This window comes from Penaeus vannamei, chromosome 34 (genome assembly GCF_042767895.1).
Source record: "Penaeus vannamei isolate JL-2024 chromosome 34, ASM4276789v1, whole genome shotgun sequence".
NCBI classification, from domain to species: domain Eukaryota; kingdom Metazoa; phylum Arthropoda; class Malacostraca; order Decapoda; family Penaeidae; genus Penaeus; species Penaeus vannamei.
This window is the reverse complement of record NC_091582.1, coordinates 23,919,699-23,930,511: the sequence shown is the minus strand read 5'-3', so window position 1 is coordinate 23,930,511 and position 10,813 is coordinate 23,919,699. Positions and strand designations below refer to the sequence as shown.

The 10,813-nt window shown below is 40.3% G+C and overlaps 1 long non-coding RNA gene across 1 annotated transcript in view; it reads right to left on the bottom strand.

The window, feature by feature from the left end:
- Positions 1-508: 508 nt before the first annotated feature.
- The window catches only part of LOC138859293 (uncharacterized), a 22,151-nt gene continuing 11,846 nt past the window's right edge, over positions 509-10,813 (bottom strand). Inside the window, exon 2 of the long non-coding RNA XR_011398127.1 lies at positions 509-1,044. This is a non-coding gene — a long non-coding RNA (uncharacterized lncRNA). The remainder of the gene's footprint in view (positions 1,045-10,813) is intronic.

Sequence of the window (10,813 nt, the reverse complement as noted above, 5' to 3'; positions counted from 1 at the left end):
CTCTCTCTCTCTCTCTCTCTCTCTCTCTCTCTCTCTCTCTCTCTCTCTCTCTCTCTCTCTCTCTTTCGTATGCCTTATTTCCGTTTTACCTCACACCTAATTTTCCGCCCTTTCTTTCCAATATTTTCCCCTCATTCTTCTTAAAGCCTTTTCATTTCCATTATTTTCACTATCTCTTTTCTTCTCCACATTCGGCGGAAAATATACGAAGAATCCCACAACGAAAGGATCACAGGAAGGATCCGATCCCATTACACTCACCTCTTAAAGCTCGCAGACTCGTCGTCCCCGTAGGATGTCAGAGAATCCTGTCGCACGCTCTCCCTCCTCGCGTCGCTGTTCCTACTTCTACTGCTTCCGCTTTTACTGCTTCTCCCGCTCCCATTCCCGCTCCTGCTGTGCCCGCTTCGTCCACTGCTCCCGCTAGAGCTCCGGCCGTTCGAATTCGTGTTTTTCATTGTCATTTGAAGCTATAGATGCTCTTTTGTTTTTTTTGTTTTTACCCCCGTTTTCTTTCCGATCCCCTATATTTTTGGCGGGAACTACGAAATCATTTCGCGTTTTCTATATTTCATGGACATTTTTTTCATGTCTTTTTTCTGCTTCTTTTTTTCTCTCTCTAATGATATTTTCTTGCTTTTCACTCTTTTTTTTAGACTTATTTTATTTCCTGGTTAACCTTTTTTTCTTTTCTTTCTTTCCTTCTTCTTCCTCTTGTGATAATAGAGTATAGGAAAAAAACTATATATATAACACAGACAATAGCGCTGTCACCTTGAGAAGGGTTGATTTCCCTTCACAGTGACTAGTCCATTCGCCGGGTTAAATTTCTTGTCTGGAGTATTGTTTAGTTACCCTTCAAATGACCTTCACTTGACTAAGGGATATTTCCGTTTTCTGTTCACTGCATGACATTATTACACCCGAGGTATTTCGCATGACACTCATTACCAAAGGCAGTTAGACCGTATGACAACACGATCTCACAAGGTAATATAAATTCACATATATACACCTTTTGTTTCAGACACAAATCCAAAATTCCTGTTAAAAGAAGACACAGAACGTGAAAACAACACACCATTTTCAAACAGAAAACGAGCATTCACCTTATCTTTCTTTCTTTCCTTCAATACGTAATAAAACAACAAAACAACATCGCACAGAAACAGTATTCAAATTTCTCAATTTAACCCAACGCTTTTATACAACCACGTTATTAATATACGACCCATTTTATCTACACTCTCGACAGATTCCAAAATGGCGCGCTGGCTCGAGATTTCAGTGTTATCTCTTGTCTCATCGTCTTTTTTCGCCAGAGTAAATACAGAGAAACAACACTGGCTTCTCGCATTTCAACAAGTCTGAGGGTACACGCGTGAAGCGGGGTTTGTTATTATATTTTTGTTTTCTCATTTTTCTTAATAGTGATGATGATAACCACTGTTCATATTCATAATTATGATGATTATAATATGATGGTGATGATAGCAATAATAATCGTAATAATGATAATGATTATCAAAATAATAATAATAACAAGAATGATAATGATAACGATATTAATAACATCAGTAATAAGAAAAATAATAGTAAAACAACAACAATAACAAAAAAATACAATAATAATGAGGCAGGGACAGAGAGAAAAATAGAGATAAAGTTATGAAAAGAGAGAGAGCGTAACTGGACAGCGGAGAGAGTGCAAGACGAAAGAGAAAGTATAATAAAATTCGCCGCCCTTATAGCATCTCCGACTGACCACTCGCCGTAGTTTCTCTATTTACCAACTTCCTTTCTCTTGTTTTTAGTTTTTTTTCCCCTTCTTTGGTCTTTTATTGTCGTTTCTTAATTGTTTTTTTTACCCTCTCCTTTCCTTCCCTCCTTCAACAACCACTCTTCTTATTTCCTCCTTCCTTCTTCTTTTTCCCTCTCCCTTCCTCTTTATTTTCTCTTTATCCTTCCCTCTCTTTTTTCCCTCTCCTTCTTCATTTCCCTCCCTTCCTTCTATCTCCTTCCCTCTCTTCCTTCTTCCTTTTGTCTCTCTCCCTCCTTCATTCCCCCTCTCCTTCTTTCCATCCTTTCCCCTGCCTCCTTCCTCCCTCCTCTTCCCCTTTCCTTTTCCCCTCTCCTTCTTCCCTCCTCTTCCCCCTTTTTTCATCCTTTTCACCCTTCCCTTTCTCTTTCTTTTCCTCCTCTGATTCTTCCCTTCCCTCCCCCGTCCTTTTTTCTCCTCTCCTTCCTCCCTCCTCTTCCCCTTCCTTTTTTCCCCTCTCCTTCCTTGATCCTTTGCCCATCCCCTTTCTCCTTCTTTTTCCCCTTTACTTCTTCCCTTCCCTTCCTCCTTCCTATTTTCCCCCTCCTTCCTTCATCTTTTCCCCTCCCTTTCTTCTTATTTCCCCCTTCCTTTTTCCCCTCTCCTTGCTTCAATCTTTTCCCCTTCCCTTCCCCCTCCTTCCTTCATCCTTTTTCTCCCTCTCCTTCCTTCATCCTTTCCCCGTCCCCTTTCCCCCTCTCCTTCCTTCATCCCTTCCCCATTCTCCTTCTTTTCCCCCTCTGCTTCTTCCCTTCCCTCCCCTTCCCTTCCCAATCACATATTCCAACACCTTCGTCCACATCCTCACCCGCTCTCAATTTGTCCGAAGAGAAACAAATCCTTTCGCTCAGAGCCTTGAAATCACAATGTTTCGCTCACACCTCTTCGCTACGGTTTCCTAACTCGAGTTTTACCTATCTCTTTTTCGTCACTTTAATTCGTACAGTATAAAGAGTAAGATGATTGAAAATGAAAACTTGAAATGAATACTGTACAGTTAAAAAGGGAGGGAGAAGAGAAGAGAAGGGAAAAGAGATAGGTAGATTGACAGACAACGAGAATTAGGTAGATAGAAAGATTCATGGAAGCAGAGAATAGACACATTGATAGATAGAGAGAGAGAGAGACAGTGGGAGTGAGTGAGGAGGGAGGGAGGGAGAGAGAGAGAGAGAGAGAGAGAGAGAGAGAGAGAGAGAGAGAGAGAGAGAGAGAGAGAGAGAGAGAGAGAGAAAGAGAGAGAGGGAGAGAGAGAGGGGGGGGGGGGGGGAGGGAAGAGGGAGGGAGGGAGTGAGGGAGGGAGGGAGGGAGGGGGAAAGAGAGAGAGATAGAGAGAGAGAGAGAGAGAGAGAGAGAGAGAGAGAGAGAGAGAGAGAGAGAGAGAGAGAGAGAGAGAGAGAGAGAGAAGAAAGCATGAGATAGAGATAAATGAGAGAGAGAGATTGAGAAAAGAGAAAAAGAAAGAAAAAGAAAAGAAAGGAGCCCTCATCCACTCCTCTTCAATAACCCCCCCCACACACACACACACCCTTTACCCCTCAAAAAAAAATAAAAATTAAAAAAAAAAATAACGAAACACACACACCCTTTACCCCTCAAAGAAAATAAGAAAAAACATAAAAATAAAGAAAATAAAAAATAAAAGAATAACGAAACGAGTGCGGGTGAAGGTCTGAAGGAGTGGCCGCCAATGACCGGATTTTGTAACTCTTAAAAGCGGTGCGTTTCGCCACACTTCTGACCCACACGTGGATATGCACCGAAACACTTCACTCTTCACACTCTTCGTCTACTTTTCCTCACTCTTCCTTCACACTTTTTTTTTTCGTTCGCTTTTCAATACTTCTTAGTTTATTTGTTTTTCGTTTTTCATATATTTTTGTTTGTTTATTTATGGTAACTGGCTATTTTTTTTTTTTTTTTTTTTTTTTTTGACATTACACATTATCGCTGTCTTCCCCACTAAACACACTTTTTGTTTATTTCAGACATATTACACTTTTTGTCTAGTTTTTCCCCACTAAACACACTTTTTGTTTACTTCTGACATATCACACATTTTGTCTACTTTTTGTCCACTTCTCACTTTTTGTTTCCTTCAGATACATCACACATTTTGTCTACTTTTTGTCCACTTTCCATTCTGTCTACTTTTCACACTTTCATTTTCACTCATTTCTTTGTCCATTTTCATACTTTTTCTGTCTGTTTTTTACACTTTTTGTCCTTTTTTTCACACTTCACAAAAATAATGACCCGAACATCATATGATCTTTAACGGCTTTTGCAATATTATTTATTTTTAAAACATTGTGCAACTTTGATCAGTTTTTTTTCTCTTTTTTTATCTTTTACGAAACAAGAAACGGAAGAATTTGATTTATTTTTTTATCTTTCACAAAATATGAAACGAACGTATTTGAATATTTGTTTGTTTTTTACTTTTTAAATCTAACACGAAACAGACGCATTAATATATATATATATATATATATATATATATATATATATATATATATATATATATATATATATATATATATATTACGCGCCATATCAAAACAATACGCATTTGAGTTTTCATTTGTTTTTGTTTTAAATTCTCAAATCTTTCACGAAACACGAAACGGACGCATTTGAGTTTTCAAATGTTTTTTTTTATCATTATTATTATCACTATTAATTCTTAAATTTGAGTCTTCGTTTTTTTTTATTATTATTATTAGTTCTTAAATCTTTCACGAAATACGTTTGTGTATTCTTCGTTTGTCTCTAAATCTTACGTACGCTCTCAGACAACTAGAAAAATAATTGCCGTGAAAGCAGTATTTTTTTTTTTTTTTAAGCGTGAATTATAACACACTTGTTTACCTGACCACAAAACCGTGACGTCATCAGACAGAAAGAAATGAGGAGGATGAAAGTATAGAAGTGCATATTCATAAACGCTTGTTTTTTGCTTGCATATTGTGTGCTTGTGTGCGTGTGTGTGTTTGAGAATTATGATAAATAGGTAGATAAATGTGTATAAACCAATAATGTGTGTGAGTGAGTGAGTGTGTGTGTGTGTGTGTGTGTGTGTGTGTGTGTGTGTGTGTGTGTGTGTGTGTGTGTGTGTGTGTGTGTGTGTGTGTGTGTGTGTGTGTGTGTGTGTGTGCGTGTGTGCGTGTGTGTGTGTGGGTGTGAGAGAGAGAGAGAGAGAGAGAGAGAGAGAGAGAGAAGAGAGAGAGTGAGTGAGTGAGTGAGAGAGAGAGAGAGAGAGAGAGAGAGAGAGAGAGAGAGAGAGACAGACAGACAGACAGACAGACAGACAGACAGAGAGAGCGTGCGTGCATGCATGCGCGTGTGTGTGCGTGTGTACACTAGGTCTGTGCTCGTGTACACCTGTGTGCACACGTATATACATACATACCCCTCCACGTACTCGCATGCTTACAGTCACGCATTGACACCCACAAGACCTCGATTTCTACCCCTCCCCCCAACCCACCCAGCCCACCTTTCTCTCATTTCCCTCTTTCTATCATTTCCTCCTTCTTCTCTTTTTTCCTTCTTCCCTCTTTCTTTAGTGTGTCTCTCATTTCCCTCTTTCTATCATTTCCTTCTTCTTCCCTCCTTTCCTTCTTCCCTCTTTCTTTAGTGTGTCTCTCATTTCCCTCTTTCTATCATTTCCTCCTTCTTCCCTCTTTCTTTAGTGTGTCTCTCATTTCCCTCTTTCTATCATTTCCTCCTTCATCCCTTTTTTCCTTCTTCCCTCTTTCTTTAGTGTGACTGATACACAACCCCGACACCCCTGACCGCAAGCTCGCTCCCCCGGGCTCGAGTACCTCCCCCGGGGCACTGCCTTGGCCGGAAGCGAGAATTTTGACCTGGTTGTGGTTGAAAGGTTGACCAAAAGAAGAAGAAAAAAGGAAAAAGAAGAAAATGATAACAATAATGATAATAATAGTAGTAGTAGTAGAAGTAACAATAATAATAATAATAATAATAATAATAATAATAATAATAATAATAACAATAATAATAATAATAATAATAATAATGATAATAGTAACTAAAATAATCTTAATAATAATAATGATAATAGTAATTAAAATAATTTTAATAATAATATTCACAATAATAATAATAACAATAATGAAAATGATAACAATGATAATAATAACAATAGTAAAATAATAATAGTAATAGTAATAATACTCGTAGTAATAATAATAATAATAATAATACAATAATAATACTGACAACAAAAATAACAACAACAGCAACAACAATAATAACAACAACAACAATAATAATAATAACAAAAATAATAATAATAATGATGATGATAACAACAATAACATGATTTGGGAGTGTTAAGGCTATGTTGGTTCTTTGATTCTGAGTGTGAGGAGGGAATGTGGAGGAGTGGAGTGGAGTGCGTGGAGTGCAGAGAGAGAGAGAGGGAGAGAGAGAGAGAGAGAGAGAGAGAGAGAGAGAGAGAGAGAGAGAGAGAGAGAGAGAGAGAGAGAGAGAGAGAGAGAGAGAGAGAGAGGGGGGGGGGGTGAGTGGAGTACAGAGAGAGAGAGAGAGGGAGGGAGGGAGAGAGAGAAAGAGGAAGTGGAGTGGAAAGAAAGAGAGGAGGGAGAAAGGGATGGGAGGAGAAGGATAGAGAGGTTGAGGAGCAGGGAGAGAGAGAAAGAGAGAAAGAGACAGAAACAGTGTATTGAGAAACAAGAGAACACAGCAAATAACAGAAAGAAAGAAAAAGAGAGAGAGAGAGAGAGAGAGAGAGAGAGAGAGAGAGAGAGAGAGAGAGAGAGAGAGAGAGAGAGAGAGAGAGAGAGAGATAGGGGGAGGGGGAGGGGGAGGGATGGAGGGGGGAGGGAGGGAGGGAGGGGAAGGGAGGGAGGGAATGGAGGAGAAAGGGAGGGAGGGAGGGAGGGAGAGAGAGAGAGAGAGAGAGAGAGAGAGAGAGAGAGAGAGAGAGAGAGAGAGAGAGAGAGAGAGAGAGAGAGAGAGAGAGAGAGAGTGGGGGGGGGCGTGAGTGGAGTACAGAGAGAGAGAGAGAGGGAGTGGAGTGGAGAGAGAGAAAGAGGGGAGGGAGCGGAGTGCAAAGAGAGAGAGAGAGAGGGAGAAAGGGATGGGGAGGAGAAGGATAGAGAGGTTGGAGGAGGTAGGGAGAAAGAGAGAAAGAGAGAAAGATAGGAGACACTAGAAATAAGGGGACACAGAGGGAAACAAGTAGAAAACAATGGCAACAACAGAAAGAAAGAGAGAGAGAGAGAGAGAGAGAGAGAGAGAGAGAGAGAGAGAGAGAGAGAGAGAGAGAGAGAGAGAGAGACAGAGAGAGAGAGAGAGAGAGAGAGAATAGAAATAGAAAGAAAATAGAGTGAAGAAAGACACAGACACAGACATAAACACAGACAGAGAGAGAACCACACCCCACCTCTTAAAAAAAAAAAAAAAGAAAAAAAAAAGAGAGAGAGAAAGAGCGAAGAGAAGGGAATATCCTGGAGACCTACCTCCCCTACCTCACCCCCAACCCCTCACCCCCATCCCCCCTCCCCCCATCCCCCATCCCCATCCCCCACCCTCGCCCCCACCTCCATCCCCACCCCATGACCCCCATCCCCTGACCTCCCCGCCCCCCATCCCCCGCCCCCACCCCCATCCCCCTACCCCTTCCCCCGCCCCCATCCCCGCCACCCCCATCCCCATCCCCCATCCCCCATCCCCCATCCCCCCGCCCCCGTCCATCCTACTCAAGGACCTTCCATTTCCGTCTTTCGATTCCTTCCCGCAGGATATCCCACAGACTCGGAGTAGGATCCCGTTAGACGCTCAAGGAGTATCTTCAGGTCACGTTTCCTTATACACGTTTCTTTCTGTATGTAGTAAAAGCGATGATAATGATAATAATAAGGATAATAAGGATAGTAACAATGATGATGATAATACGTCATGTAGAAATGAAATTGGAGGCATGAATGAAGTTTGTAGAAAAGTAAAAAAAAAAAATAATAATAATGATAATAATAAGGATAGTGACATTGATGATGATAATGCGTTATGTAGAAATAAAATTCGAGGAGGCATAAGAAAATCGATAGTAATAGCGATAATAATGAAAATAACAATAATAAGGATAATAACAATGATGATGATAATGATACGTTATGTAGAAATAAAATTCGAGGAGGCATAAGAAAATCGATAGTAATAGCGATAATAATAATAATAATAATAATAATAATAATAATAAGGATAATAACAATGATGATAATGCGTTATGAAAAAATAAAATTCGAGGAGCCATGAAGTTTGTAGATAAGTAAAAATAATAAATTTTCGATGAGGTATATAGCTTCCATTACATACGTATGGAACTTCCAAAGGAACCGATGAAGAAAGCAAACAAAACGAAGAATTGCAAGAAGAAAAGAGAAGAATTAGTAAAAAAAAAAATGAAGAAGAAGAAAAATAAAAGGAAGAAGATGATGAAGAAGAAGAAGAAGAAGGAGGAGGAGGAGGAGAAGAAGAAGAAGAAAAGGGAAGAAGATGATGATGATGAAGAAGAACAAGAACAAGAACAAGAAGAAAAAAAGCAAGAAGAACATCAAGGAGAAAAAAAGGAAGAAGATATAGAAGATGAAGAAGAAAAACAAAAGAAAAGAAAAAGAACAAGAACAGTTACACCTCGGAAATTTCTCACGCGTTTAATGTACAAGAAAGTCGATAATCCCATCTCCCGAGACTGGGGCAACAACGTGCTTGATGTGACGTGGCATGATCTGCATGGCCAGGTCGATCGGAGTGAACTACTTGCGCCTCTGTGGACTACATCTTGGGAGGTGCGCGTGTGCTTGACGTGCGCACGCGATGAGATAGAAGTGTGTGTGTGTGTGTGTGTGTGTGTGTGTGTGTGTGTGTGTGTGTGTGTGTGTGTGTGTGTGTGTGTGTGTGTGTGGACGTGTGTGTGTGTGTGTGGACGTGTGTGTGTGTGTGTGTGTGTGTGTGTGTGTGTGTGTGTATACGTATGTATGCATGCACACACACACACACTCACACACACGCACGCACGCACGCACACACATATGTATTTAGAGAGAGAGAGAGAGAAAGACAGAAAGAGAGAGAGAGAGAGCGAGAGAGAGAGAGAAAGAAAGAAAGAGAGAGAGAGAGAGAGAGAGAGAGAGAGAGAGAGAGAGAAAGAAAAAGAGAGAGACAGAGAGAGACAGAGAGAGACAGAGGAGAGACAGAGAGAGGCAGAGAGAGGCAGAGGCAGAGAGAGAAAGAGAGAGAGAGAGATCTATGCATTTACGAGTATGTATACATGCACACATCCTCCGTATCATAGTTATCATCACTCTTACTGGCGGTTTCACAAACCATGATCCCCTTTCCCACCATCAGTGTTTTTTTACCCTCAGCATCGACTTTTTTCCTTAAAAAGAGAAAGAGAAAAAAAACAAGACAAAATTCTCTAACTCTCTATTTCGTTCACAAATTCTCTAACTCTCTATTTCGTTCCCCTCAGCATCGACTTTTCCTTAAAAAGAGAAAGAAAAAAACAAAATTCTCCAACTCTCTATTTCGTTCACAACTTTCTCTCTTTACATCATCACAAGCATTAAGCATTGCGCAACGAAGCTCCAATGACACAACTAGCAATTAAAAATCAAACGGGTAAATATGATGACAACAAACCCACGGCCACGAGCTACTTCTAACCACAAACCGCAAACGAAAAAGAAAATCTATAAACGCACGTGTTGACAAAATATAGATAGATAGGCTGATATATAGATGTAGATAGATTGATAGAATTGATAAATTGGTTGATAGATAGATATCGATAGATTGGATAGATTGATTGATAGATATAGATAGATAGATAGATTGACAGATAGACTAATACATTGGATAGATAGATAGTTATACTGATTGATAGATAGGTAAATGGATAGATAGATAGATAAGTGGAGGGATAGAATGAATAAACGGATAAAAAATAAAAGAAAAGGAAAGTTCAATGACTGAAAAAATGACATAACTCCTACAAGTCCTACAAAAATCTTCCCAAGTCTTTTACAAACGTACAAAATCCTACAAGAATCATATAAAAAAATCCTACAAAAATCCCACAAGTCCTGCAGAAAATCCTACAAAAACCTGCCAAAATCTCTCAAAAATCGTTAAAAAAAATCCTACACGAATCCTATATATAAAAAAATCCGACAAAAAAAAAAACACAAAAAAAAATCGTACAAGAATCCTACAACAAAATCCTTCAGAAAACCCTACAGGACTTCCACTTCCTCTCTCTCCTCTCTCTTCTCTCTCCATCTCTCTTTCGTCTCCTTCTCTCTTTCGTCTCCTCCTCTCTCCTCTCTCTTCTCTCTCCTTCTCTCTTTCGTCTCCTTCTCTCTCTCTTCTCTCTCCTTCTCTCTTTCGTCTCCTTCTCTCTTTCGTCTCCTTCTCTCTCTCTTCTCTCTCCGTCTCTCTTTCGTCTCCTTCTCTCTCTCTTCTCTCTCCGTCTCTCTTTCGTCTCCGTCTCTCTTTCGTCTCCTTCTCTCTTTCGTCTTCTCTCTCTCTTCTCTCTCCTTCTCTCTTTCGTCTCCTTCTCTCTTTCGTCTCCTTCTCTCTTTCGTCTCTCTCCTTCTCTCTTTCGTCTCCTTCTCTCTTTCGTCTCCTTCTCTCTCTCTTCTCTCTCCTTCTCTCTTTCGTCTCCTTCTCTCTTTCGTCTCCTTCTCTCTTTCGTCTCCTTCTCTCTCTCTTCTCTCTCCTTCTCTCTTTCGTCTCCTTCTCTCTTTCGACTCCTCTCCTTCGTCTCCTTCTCTCTTTCGTCTCCTCTCTCTCTTCTCTCTCCTTCTCTCTTTCGTCTCCTTCTCTCTTTCGTCTCCTTCTCTCTTTCGTCTCCTTCTCTCTCCTTCTCTCTTTCGTCTCCTTCTCTCTTTCGTCTTCTCTTTCGTCTCCTTCTCTCTTTCGTCCCGCTCTCTCTCCCTTCTCTCC